This window comes from Schistocerca piceifrons, chromosome 2 (genome assembly GCF_021461385.2).
Source record: "Schistocerca piceifrons isolate TAMUIC-IGC-003096 chromosome 2, iqSchPice1.1, whole genome shotgun sequence".
NCBI classification, from domain to species: domain Eukaryota; kingdom Metazoa; phylum Arthropoda; class Insecta; order Orthoptera; family Acrididae; genus Schistocerca; species Schistocerca piceifrons.
The window spans coordinates 1,046,753,172-1,046,766,052 of NC_060139.1; the positions used below are offsets into that span (position 1 = coordinate 1,046,753,172).

A 12,881-nucleotide genomic window follows, 5' to 3' on the forward strand; every position below is an offset into this window, starting at 1 on the left:
TGTACATCGAGCGAACAGTATCGCAAGCCAAGGAAAAATTTAGAAAAAGTACTGAAGTTCAGAAAGAAAAATTAAAGCTTTGAGTTTTTCTGATGAGACCGTTAATCTAACAGAAACGGTGAAACACTTGGAAGATCAGTTGAAAGGGACGAATGGTATCTTGAAAAGGTGTTATAAGTCGAATAAAAACAACTTAGCTCCGACATATTGCGCTCACAATTAAACAGGACACTGTTCTCATCAGGACTGACACTTGCGACGTATTGAAGTGCACAGGTGCCGTGCATGGTCAAATACAACAGCGCAACCTGCAGGTTGTGTATCTTCAAGGATTGCTTTACTAAGAGACTAGTGTCCTGTACCTTTAAAAACTGTAAGTTTTCGTGAGGAGATGCAAAATTTACGGCGACTCGTGTTTAGACGAAAAAACAAGGGGCAAAGATGAGTTGTAACTACACAGTATTCATGGGAACTCATTACTCAGTTTGATAGACTCGCTACTCATAATGTCGATGTGTTTTCCATCACAGGGAATTTTGAAAAGTAAAATATAGAGGTTAATCTCACAATCCTTACGAGTTCTCCACTGGACATAAAGTTGTCTGCCCGTTTCCGGTGCAGCGAAATGAAGATTTGGAGAAAATATAATGGTTGAGTCTCGTTTCGTTACGCTGCTGCCCATGTAGCAAGAAGTTACTCGTTAATTTGGGGAGCCCTTGTGTGCAGCTGCAGAGTAAAACAAGGTTAGCGGACACGCGAATTTGCAAACTCACTTCTCCGAATGTCGCAACCAGCCAGCCGGTTCTTCCGAGGCAATTACGCGAGCCACTCCACGACACTCGCGCAGACTGCTGCGAATGAAACGTGCACGTGTAGACGAACACGTGGGTGCGTACGGTCTTCTGAAGTGGAGCCTTTGAGGGATTGACATCTGAGGACGGAGAATTCCAGGCTGGTATCTGTGGCCTATGAGGGCTTCTGAATTTTTAATTTTGTTCTGAATATCGATTGAGGTATTACATGTCATGCACATTACTCAGTGATCTTGTTGCTTCGCTGACTCAAGTTGCAACCCTCGGCCGCTAGTGCAGTGGTTCCCAACCTTTCTGAGACCATTACTCCAGAGTTCAGTCATACATAAGCCAGTACCTCCTCCTCTTCCACACCTCCCCCGCCCCCCCCCCCCTAACCACCGCCTACATCAGAATAAGGCGTAAATAAACTTTAGACTGAAAAACCAATTTCTTTGAACATTTCCGTTTCTAAAATGACGAAAGATAAACGATGCTTTCCTTTTGTACTTTTTTTTACCATGAATTGTCGATCAGTGAGACAATTGCAACTGATTATTTCTAACAACTGTTTTCTATACGACGATGAAGCAATTCTCACTGCATCCTGAATGCTACCAACAACTCCTTTTCGGAAAAGAATGCTAACTATCCATATTGGGGGTACACACGTTACAAAACACGATTCATCTGCACCACTCCTTTCGTTACTGATACTTGCTTCGCCCACACCCCGCATACTCATTTAAAATCGACCAAATTAAAATTTATGCTCTACACTTTTTGTTTGTAAATCACTTGATTGCAGGACTCCTTAGCTACTTGCGAGGGCCAGTCTCCCTCTCTGCCACGGATGTCTGTCGAAGACGTGGCCACAGCACTGCAGCAGGGTCGAGCGGCAGTGCGCAAACATGTAGTCATGGGGAATTGCCCGAACTTGGACACGCCAGCAAACACGATGCATAAAATCCTACGAAACATCCTGTATTGCTATCCATACAAAATGACCCATGTTCAGAAACCGCTTCCTGTTGACCAGCTTATAAGACAAACATACTCTCTGGAATTTCTTGCTCACATAGAAGTGAACAACGAATGGTCATGGAATACTGTGTGGACAGACGAAGCCCATTTCCATCTCCAAGGACATGTCAGTACGCAGAATTGCAGAATGTACAGGGTGTGTCAAAAAAATGTATACAGACTTGTTCAAAGTCATAGAAAATTTATTTTCCGCTCTACAAGGTTAAATATCTGTGAGAAAGTAATGTTTTGTTTCTTCAACAGGTGGCAGCAGTGGCAAGGAAGTAACTGCAACATGGCGGACGTGCGTTTGAACTTTGAAGGGCGGAAGCAGATAATTAAGTGGTACTGGAAGTTTGAGAATGTAGCTGCGGTTAGAAGACAGTGGAGAAGTGAGTATGGTACAGAACCACCTTCAAAGTTAACAATTACACGTCTACGAGACAAATTCGAAATTCGTGGAACAGTGTGTGATGTGCATAAAGGTCGATCAGGGCGACCTCGTACAGCTACAAGTGATGATTCCACAACTGCGGTCTTGGAACTGTTTCAGTGTTCGCCTCAAAAATCTTCAAGGCAAGTGGCACGTGAGAGGAATGTAAGTGCTAGTAGTGTGCTACGCATCCTGAAGAAAGGCAAGTTTCGTGTGTACATTCCATGGCTGGTGCAACAGCTAAGTGACGACGATCCAGATCGAAGGTTGGAATTTTGTGAATGGGTTCAGGAGATGGTGAACTGGGATTTATGGGTAGCATAATTTTGTCGGATGAAGCCCAATTCAAACTCAATGAAACTGTCATTAGGCACAATTGTGTGTACTGGGCTGAAGATAATCCTCACAATACAGTTGAAAAGGCTGTGAATTTGCCTGGTGTAAATGTGTGGTGTGGTTTGTCTGCAGGGAGACTCATTGGGCCTTTCCGCTTTGAAGGTACTGTTACTGGAGAAACTTAGCTAACAATGCTTGTGAATCCATATTCCCTGCCATTCGCGCATTATACGGTGATGATGAGTTTTATTTCCAACGATATGGCACCCCGTCGCACTGTCATAGGGACGTATGAGCATACCTGGATCACAATGTGGCAGGCCAGTGGATAGGACGCAGAGGACCAATCGAGTTTCCTGCACGCTCTCCAGACCTCACGCCGCTGGATTTCTTCTTATGGGGTACAGTAAAAGATGAGATGTACAAACGTAAACCACGTAACCTGGACACACTTTGGAATGAGATTGAGTTGGTGTGCGCAGAAATCTCATTGGACACCTTGGTACGATGTACGGAATCAGTGGTGACTCGTACTCAGAAATGTGTTGATACTGAAGGCCACCAGTTTGAACATTAATCACATTTGCAAAATACATTTATTTTCCCAATTGGACTTTAAGCTTTCCATTTCCAGAAATTTAACATTGTAGAATGGGAAATAAATTTTCTATGACGCTTCAAAGTGTGTATACATTTTTTTTGACGCAGCGGAAGATCCACACGCACATGAAGCGGTACCATTTCATTCTGGAAAGGTGATTGTGTGGTGCGGGTAAACAGCAACGTTTATCGTAGGGCCGTATTTATCGAGGAGATGAGTCCTGCGGGTCTTCTAACCTGTATCGTCACTGGTAAATGCTCTATGAGAGTATTTTGCGCACCCACGTCATTACAACACTTCAGCAGTGTGAATGTGTAAGTAGGATCACTTTTATGCAAGATGGCGTTCCTCTGCATATTGCACAGCCAGTGAAGCGGTTGCTGTAGAGGCATTTCGGAAATGCTGGAATTATCAGCCGTTATTTCCCTACAGCCTGGCCTTCCAGATCACCTGATATTAATCCGTGTTACCCCTGGCTGTAGGGTTATCTGAAAGATGCTGTGTTCAGTGCTCCAATTATCACGCACGTAAGTGAACTGAAGGTGCGCATTACGCAGCGCATACTGAACATGATTCTCGAGACTCTCCTATATGTTTTGAAACATGCTGTTTCTCGATTTTGACTTGTGGCAGAAAACGACGGACAGCATATTAATCACGTCTTGCTCCCGTCTCACGGCAATGAGAACCTGTGACATACTGCATCTTGTGCGTTTTTTTTTTTTTTTACCCCAGGACAACTAAAAACCGATGTCATGTTGTTTTTAAGCGATTTTTGGTCTTAGGATTGTTAAAAACCGAGGTCATTTTTCTTTCTATGCGGCTTTTGGCCTCAGGACAATTGAAAACCGATTTTTCTCATCCTTTGTGGTACGACTTGCCTAACATTGCTATAAATGTTGACTTTTGAACTTATATATAGAGTCATGGACGTTGAACAGTACGGGCGGTGTAATGTACGACTCAAACTATAGTTGTCGTATTGCGTTTCATGTGTCATTTGTAGCCGACCGCATTTACGATAAGCCACTTCCTGTGCCATATATTGGTAAAATTTTCGTTATTTTTTTCCATCACGTTCCTCTTGCGTCCATGATATGCTGTTCAGATTTGACATTCTAATTGGTTGTTCTTTTCCTTCAGCGTTTTCGAACTTGATCTTTAATTATGGACACCTGGTATTATGTTACGAAGCGACGGCGACTGTTTTTCCGAGCATATAGATTTTGCTAGACAGTATAAGAAGCCGATACAGTGGCCAGGTGCACAGCCTGTTACCGGTGTAGACAACGGCTGGATTGTGAGGCGTCGGTCACAGACAAAACACACTGGCACCATCGCAAAGTTTTCCCCCTGTGTCACTCTGCACACAACGCATCACGCTGACACCTTCCTACGTGTACCCCACCATAACAGCCAGCCAGTTCGCGGCAGCAGTAAGATGGCTAATCCAGAACAAGGTTTTCTTTTCTTTTTTCTTCTAAGTGCTGAATGAGAAACATTTGGTTCTCATACAGTGTGTTTCTGTAAGAGCGAGCAAAAATTTAACGGGGCATGGAGGATGCTCCACTGAACAATTTGAGGTAGGGAACCTGGTGGAAGCCAACTAAAGGAGATATAGGAATAAAATCACATTACTGTGTCCTTTTTTATTTGCATTAGGTAACTGCAAATACCATCATTGACAGAATGAACGTGCCATTTGTACTGTATCTTACAATATGTACTGAAACTGACGGCCATCAACCTCAACGCAAGCACGACATCGGCGAACAAGAGTCCTGACAAATATCACTGATGTGTTTCGAATCACGTAACAGGCAACTACCATTCTGGCAACTAATTCCATCTCTGTATCCACTGGTGTCTCATACACAAATGACTTTAGATATCTCCATAGGAAATAATCAAGGAGATTGAGTTCAGGTGACCTCGCAGGCCATGGAATAGGGCCTCCCCTACAATCCATCAACCAGTAAATAACTGTTCCGGTACTGCTACATCGTATTGTACTGTACGCCTCTGAATAGAACTGACTAGTGAATGAGTCTGTCGTTAATTCATAGCACGTTCTGTCATGGGCAATGTAAATACTATACAACAGAGCCATCTTATGGACAAGTAAGGTAAACAAAACTTGCATCTTCATTTCCTGATAACCAGGCTCGTCCTCCTTGTTTCCTTGCAGGAAGTAAAGAATGTGCGTGTAAATAAACAGCACAGAACATGTAAACTTGTAGGCACGTTAGTTGTAAATAAGCTGGAAAACAGTAATGCTAGACAAAGCGGTAACAAGTTTCTTTCCATCTCACCCTAAGCTGGCTTATCCGACCGCAGGACCACTATCTCAAATTTTACGGTGGAGCATTCTCTATGACCTGTTAGAGGTAGGGGTGTAAATGTGGAAACCCAGTATGTTTTTGCTGTATAAAAGAAATGTTTACTTCTCTTTCAGCTTCAAAAATTAGCCAAAGCTAATTCATAATGTTTTAGCAATGAATGTAATATTATGAAACACAAAAACTAAATATGTTAAAAATTAACAACTCATTAATTTTTCAAGAAGTGCAGGTAATGTGGAAACGCCTTAAAATTGTGTGAAACTGACTACCTCAAACGAAAACTATAAAAAATGTTGGAAACTATTTTATTTTATATTAAATTTAAACTACACAAAAATATTTTTAAACGCAACTGTAATATAAAAATGCTTCATAAGCGAAGTTCACTTGCAAAAATCGCATATGTGAATATCTCCTTCATTTCAAGCACACAAAGTATGACTCCACTCCTCATACACTACACAGTTAATCCACAATTCTCCCCGAACGTCTTTGCAAAATGCGCCTCCACAAAAAATACAAATGGCATCTTCTTCAGAAGGTTTTTTTTCCCCCAACTGGGGGATCAAAATCTGACTCGCCTGAAGAGACAGTTGGTGCATTGGGCTCTTCATCTGAATCCTCAGATAACTTAAGCCGTTTATTGCACTGTTTTCTAGGAGGAGCTTCACGTTTTTTCTTGCTTTTGGCAGGTGCCTTAGGAAGCTTCTGTTTAACCTTCAGTAAGGAGTCTTCAAGGCATGTTTTATAAGACAAAGATGTCAAAACAGCTGATGAACCTGGCTTACGACCTCTGTTGCAAACCTACCTCTTTAGAGGAGGGATTGGCATGATATCTTGTGGAGATATACACGCGTTTGATGAGGTATTTGACAACGATGTTGACCATCTCCTTTCTCTTTGGCCATCTTCAATTGGGCTGTCAGTTGCATCAGGTCTGAATGCGTTCTGGGTGTCTTCTTCTCTGAGGTCATTACTTCCACCTGGAGATGCTGCATTCTCATAAGTTCCCCTCAGACTTCTGGTCTCATCTAAAGCTGACGTGGCAGCTATAAAGTCGATTTCTGCAAAAACAGTCCTGTCACATGGTGGTGCTCCATTCAGTAGAGTATCAGTCCAATTCTTCCTGGGGAAGATCATCATTGGTGGTATGAAAGTACCGCCAGCACTCATACAGCATATGACAGTCAACAGGGATCCCCAGTCTGCTGATGTGAGGGCACCTACTTGACTTCAATCCAATTATATGTGGTATTGTGCTCTGGTCGACAGAGAGCCCAGTCTCGTCCACATTGTACACACGATTAGCACTATAGGAGTGTTTACTGTACTCAGCTTGCAAAATGTCAAAAAACTTGTCTGCAGCATCTTTGTTGAACCCGTTTGCTCTCGAGAATGAGGTTCCCATAGGTTTGTGAATTGTGAATTTATTTCTGAGTCGTCTAAGAAGACCAAGCTCTACCTGCAGCATTTGAAGTATGATTAATATTATTTCTTTCCGCTAGCTGATATGCCATTCTCTTGACATCTAATCTGGTAAGGCCATAGAAGCGATTATCCATTTCAATGAGATACTGTACCAACTGTTTCTCAATAGCATAAGGTACTAAAGGCTTACGTCCAAGTCTCAAAGAAACACATTCTTCAGGTGACATATCACTATGCAGAAACCTGAGGTACACTGAAAGCTTTTACTGTTCTTCTCAACCACATTTGCTTTTCCCTTAAGGCTATTATAGACTTAATCATGTTTTCAGCATCCCACTTCTTCACAATAACTCTTGGTTTCCGATAAGTTAGTTTTTGTGGCATCTAGAAACAGAACGTATTATACGTAATGTCTTTGATGTTGGTATTGTGGAAGCGTTTTCATAATGCCATTGTATGTACGCTTCCACATTACCTACACAATGGCCATTTTAAATTTCGGTAGGTTACATTAAGCAACTATCCATTTAAGGTTGACAAAGGACTGCCAAAACCTTTTATGCATCTGCATTTATAAGCTATCAGACACAAAGAAAGATAACTACAAAGTATGTAGATAAATATAATACCACAACTTACCTCGAAAAAGGTTTAGAATATACGAGAACGTAAATTACATCACTGTCACGGGGTGTGTTGCTCAACTGACTCTACCGAGACAAATAGGAACTATTGCAACAATTTCTGGTTGCCCCACTAGAGTGCAGCACTCTGCAGGCCAGATACTAGACGTTTCCACAGTACCCGCATGCTTCCACGTTTACATCCCTACCTCTACATTTTTATGCGCTCTTACGGAAATACCCTGTATACTGCGGGAAAAGGTTGTTATCGAACTCTGATAGGCCATTGAGGATGAGGAGGAGGGGTGTCAGACGCCCTTTATTGGTGTTTTCATTATTTTTTTTCATTCATGTAAATAGACGTTCTTGATTAGTGTTTCCTTTATTGCTTGCTACTGGTGGAAACAGGTGAATGGCAAACTGGCAGCAGTTGTGGTACCGGTTGAGGCGTGCACCTGCGGCCGCTGTTTTTGTCCCGCGCGCCTATGTACATGAGTTGAGAACAAGCAAGCACGAATCAAGAACGTCTATTTCCACCAAGGAAAATAAATAGTGAAAACACTGTCCTCCGCATCCTCAACAGCCTGACAGAGTTTGACAACAGCCTCTTCCAGCAGTATATAAGAACCGAACTTTTCACATTCAATAGTTTGCATAAAAAAATCAGCTGAGGAAGGCCACTTGCAATAGTGCCAGAAACATCGGATGTTATACACACTGACACTGTAGTCACAGACCCGGAAGAATTTCATTGACTGTGACAATGGCCGCGGAAGCCTACGTTTATAAGTGAGTAGGCAGTTACAGTGCAGATGGTATGTCGTCTCTGACTCAGCGGTGAACAACCAACTAGGAAAAGCACACAGACCCATTGTGAACTACATGTAGGCATCTAAGTGCTCTTTTTATATTAATGGATTCAGTATTGTATTACGAGGGTTGAATGAAAAGTAATGCCTCCATTTGCGTTAAATGGATTTGGATGGGAACATTTTAATAAATCAAACGCAGAAATAATCCTTAGAATGTGATGTCTAATTACCAATATTCACTTTTCCACATAATTACCAGTCAAATGGATACATTTCTGCCAACGATGAACAAGTTTTCTGAAGCCGTCATCGAAGAAGTCGACACACTGATTCCGCAACCACAATCTCACAGTTGTCTCAACGTCTTCATCAGAAGCATAATGATGTCCCCACAGATCGTCTTTCGTTATCGGGAACAGCTGGAAGTCAGACAGTGTTAAGTGCGGACTGTATGGAGGATGCCGTACAGTGGTGAGATTCGGACTCTGAAGTTCTGCTGTGGTGGCACGTGGAGTGTGTGATTTGGCATTGTCATGCTGCAGAAAAACATTTCCCTTTTCCTTTCGGTTCCTTGTTAGCAGTCGTTTCAGAGTTGGCAGCGTCGTGATCTAACGCTCTGAATTTACTGTTGTTCCACGATCGAGGAAATCAACATGGATAACACCATCTGCGTCCCAGAACACTGTGGCCATGGTTTTTCCGGCTGAGGGCTGCGTCTTGAATTTCTTTTCCTGGGGCGAGTCTTTGTGTCGATATTCCATAGACTGAAATTTCGTCTCCGGGTAGTCATGGTGTACCCCCATTTAGTCTCCTGTCACAATTGAATGGAGAGAGGCGTCACCTTCATTCTCGTAACGCGAGAGGAGTCCCTGGAAAATTACTCGCCCAACGACGCACAGTACTCACATCAACACAGTCACCATAAACGGCTTTCATTCTCTGATGAATCTTCTTTGGGGTGACACCTTCTGCTGTCAAGAATTCAATGACCGCACGTTGCTTAAATCGCATTGACCGACCGTCTCCGCAAGGTTCTATACGAAGGCTTCCCGCCAACTGGAGCTCTGGAGCAGATGCTACGGAACAAATGGTTCAAATGGCTCTGAGCACTATGGGACTTAACATTTGTGGTCATCAGTCCCCTAGACCTTAGAACTACTTAAGCCTAACTAACCTAAAAACATCACACACATCCACGCCCGAGGCAGGATTCGAACCTGCGACCGTAGCGGTCACGCGGTTCCAGACTGAAGCGCCTAGAACCGCACGGCCACAGCGGCCGGCTGCTACGGAACAACCCGGTACCTGCCGCATACCAATGCTGCCAACTGTTGAAGAGTTACTAAGGTGGAGACATTACTTTTCAGTCAACCCTCGAACTTATTGCTCCTGCATGTAATTTTTAGGACCATGGCATTTTGCAGCATGCACGTTATTACTGACACTCGCAACTAATGCGATAGGCATAAACTTCTGAAGAAGGGCACTAAAGGCCCGAAACTAGTAAAAAAACTAAATTTCAAAAATTGAAATGGCTCCAAGCACTATGGGACTTAACATCCGAGGTCATTAGTCCCCTAGATTTAGAACAACTTAAACCTAACTAACCTAAGGACATCACACACAGCCATGCCCGAGGCAGATTCGAACCTGCGACCGTAGCAGCAGCGTGGTTCCGGGCTGAAGCGCCTAGAACCGCTCGGTCACAGCGGCCGGCAATTAAATTTCTTTTATGCAACTGGTTACTCATTATTCCAATATATACGACTAAAGTTGCTGAAGATGGGTAAAGTGCAAAATTATGAGTCGTTGGTTTAAACAATTTCAACAAGCTGGATGCCTCTTCAAAGGATGAAGTACGGACCAGTGTACTTCCATTGTTTATAATATGTGCTGTAAATTTAAAACTTCCTGTTTCCAAACGTGCATAGAGCGCTCACAACAATTTATACTTTAAGAATATAAATTAAAATAATTAGGCCAACTTTTCGAATAATCGTGTGCTGGGAGGTCCTTTCCGCAGCTGCCGAGTTCATCATGCCGTGTGGGGCCTGGATCACTCCTCACGTCGCACCAGACTTCAGGGATTTAGATGCACGAACCAGTCACTTTAATGTTACCACTACCAATGTTCGACGTCAACGTAGAATAACCAGTCACAGACGACAGGTGGCAGCACTAGCAGTGGAGGTTATGTGAAGAGTGTCGGGCGGATGCAGTGGAATGGTTCAAATGGCTCTAAGCATTATGGAACTTAACATCTGAGGTCATCAGTCCCCTAGACTTAGAACTACTTGAACCTAACCAACCTAAGGGCATCGCACACGTCTATGTCCGAGGCAGGATTCGAACCCGTGACCGTAGCAGCAGCGCGGTTCCGGACTGAAGCGCCTAGAACCGCTCGGCCACAGACGGCGGCTGGATGCAGTCGCTGTCGTAATGCGGAAACGGAGCAAATTACCTTACATCGAAAAGCCCATGATCACTGGCTTTCGGGTCAAGGGTGGAAGCGTTTCTGAAATGGCTAAGTTTGTAAACTGTTCGCATGCCGTCGTCGTTAAAGTATACTATGCATTGCTAAATAGTGCCATCCAAAACCAGCGTCGAGGCAACTGTGGTGTACCACAGGCCATTGATGAGAGGGGTGAACAACGGCTATGGGAATATGGGCGAATAGAAGTGCAACTATTGAGAAACTAAGTGCCCGGATGAACCAAGGAGCTACCAACAGTGTCTCCTCAACGAGCGAAAGTTTCCGCCTATGGACCTCCACAGTGGGCACGTGGTTCATGCACCCATGCTGACTGCTATTCATCGAAGACAAAGGATGGAATCTGCACTCCAGTACCGCAACTGGAAGTATACGAAGTGACGACAGGTGACCTTTTCAGATGAATCATCTCTTCTGCCCCATCTTACAGTTGGTAGTTGGCGTGCAGAGCCTGAAGCGTCCGAAAGCAAACAACCCGCTACAGTCGTCGAAATGGTCCTGGGAGGAGGATGGAGCATTCCGGCGTGCGGAATGTTTTCATGGCACAGTGGATCAACACAAGTATGAATCTGTCTTTGGGGAACATGTTCATCCCACGATGCAGTTTGTTTTGCCTCGGCATGATGGCATCTACCAGCAGGACAATGCAACGTGTCATACAGCTCACAGCTTACATACTGGTTCGGAGAGTATCAGGATGAGTTCACTGGACTCTTTGGACACCAACCTCCCCGATTCAAACCAAATTGAGAATCTGTGGGACCACCTCTATCTGGCCGATCCCCAACCAAGAAACCTAACGTAGCTGGCCATGGCACTGGAGTCGCCTTGGCCTCACATCCCCGCCAGCACCTTCGAGAACCTCACTGACTCCTTTCCTGCACGTCTCGCAGTGGTTCGTGTTGCAAGAGGTGGTTATTCAGGCTTTTACCAGGTGGTCACGTTAATCTGACTGGACTGCGGAAAAGCAAGACTCCGTACGAAGAGGCCATGAAGGCCCAGAGGTACCGACTGGCCTCAGTCCACAGGCGTAACTGGATGCGGATATGGAGGGGCATGTGGTCAGCACACCGCTTTCCCGGCCGTATGTCGGTTTACGAGACCGGAGCTGCTACTTCTCAATCAAGTAGCTCCTCAGTTTTGCCTCACCAGGGCTGAGTGCACCCCGCTTGCCAACAGCACTCGGCAGACCGGATGGTCACCCACCCAAGTGCTAGCCCAGCCCGACAGTGCTTATCTTCGGTGATCTGTCGGGAACTGGTGTTACCACTACGGCAAGGCCGTTGGCGTATAAGCAAGAACCCCCTCCCCCCCTTTATAAGGTTACTCACATTATTTCCTCACTTGGAGCTGTATCCAAACCACAAGGACAGAAGGACAGTGGGATGGTGAAAGGCGATATTTATCGCTGTCTCGCAATTCTTTCTCTCATTGTTGAGTTCCATGCTCATTTTTTTTCTATCTGGTTGGGGGAAATTACCACGACATGAATCAAGTCAGCCAGACAAGTGACGGGCGTGTTTCAAAGGAAAGAGGATAAGCCTATTGCAAGCTGAAGCTTTGATCTGGTAGGTGAGATGAGGTTGGATAATAAGGCTTGTAGGAAATTCAGTTATTTAACTGTAGATAGTCCCTTATTTGAAGACGCTCAGTCGTCTTTTTAAAAAGATTGAAATAATATTCACGTTCTATAATACGTGATATTACACGGGCGATGCAAGGGTCCTTGCATCCCATGGACGAAATACACAGATAGGTTGTGCTTTTAGTAGAATATAGGTCTTAGTTTTTTATTTCCATAATACATTTCGAAACTTCTATTTCATCTTCAGAAGTCAGTCAAGATCAGATGTATTTCAGTTGAAACAGGCTCCGAATGTGCAGTCAGTCTACGAAACCAAATATAACCATGCAATTACTAACCATCCACTAATCCAGTATGTTCTTATTGGAACAGAAACAGAGTTTCATTAATCTACATCTGCTACTAGAGCTACATCT

The 12,881-nt window shown here is 44.0% G+C and overlaps 1 pseudogene; it reads right to left on the reverse strand.

The window, feature by feature from the left end:
- Positions 1–12,050: 12,050 nt before the first annotated feature.
- On the reverse strand, positions 12,051–12,168 carry LOC124778819 (annotated as a pseudogene).
- Positions 12,169–12,881: the final 713 nt, after the last annotated feature.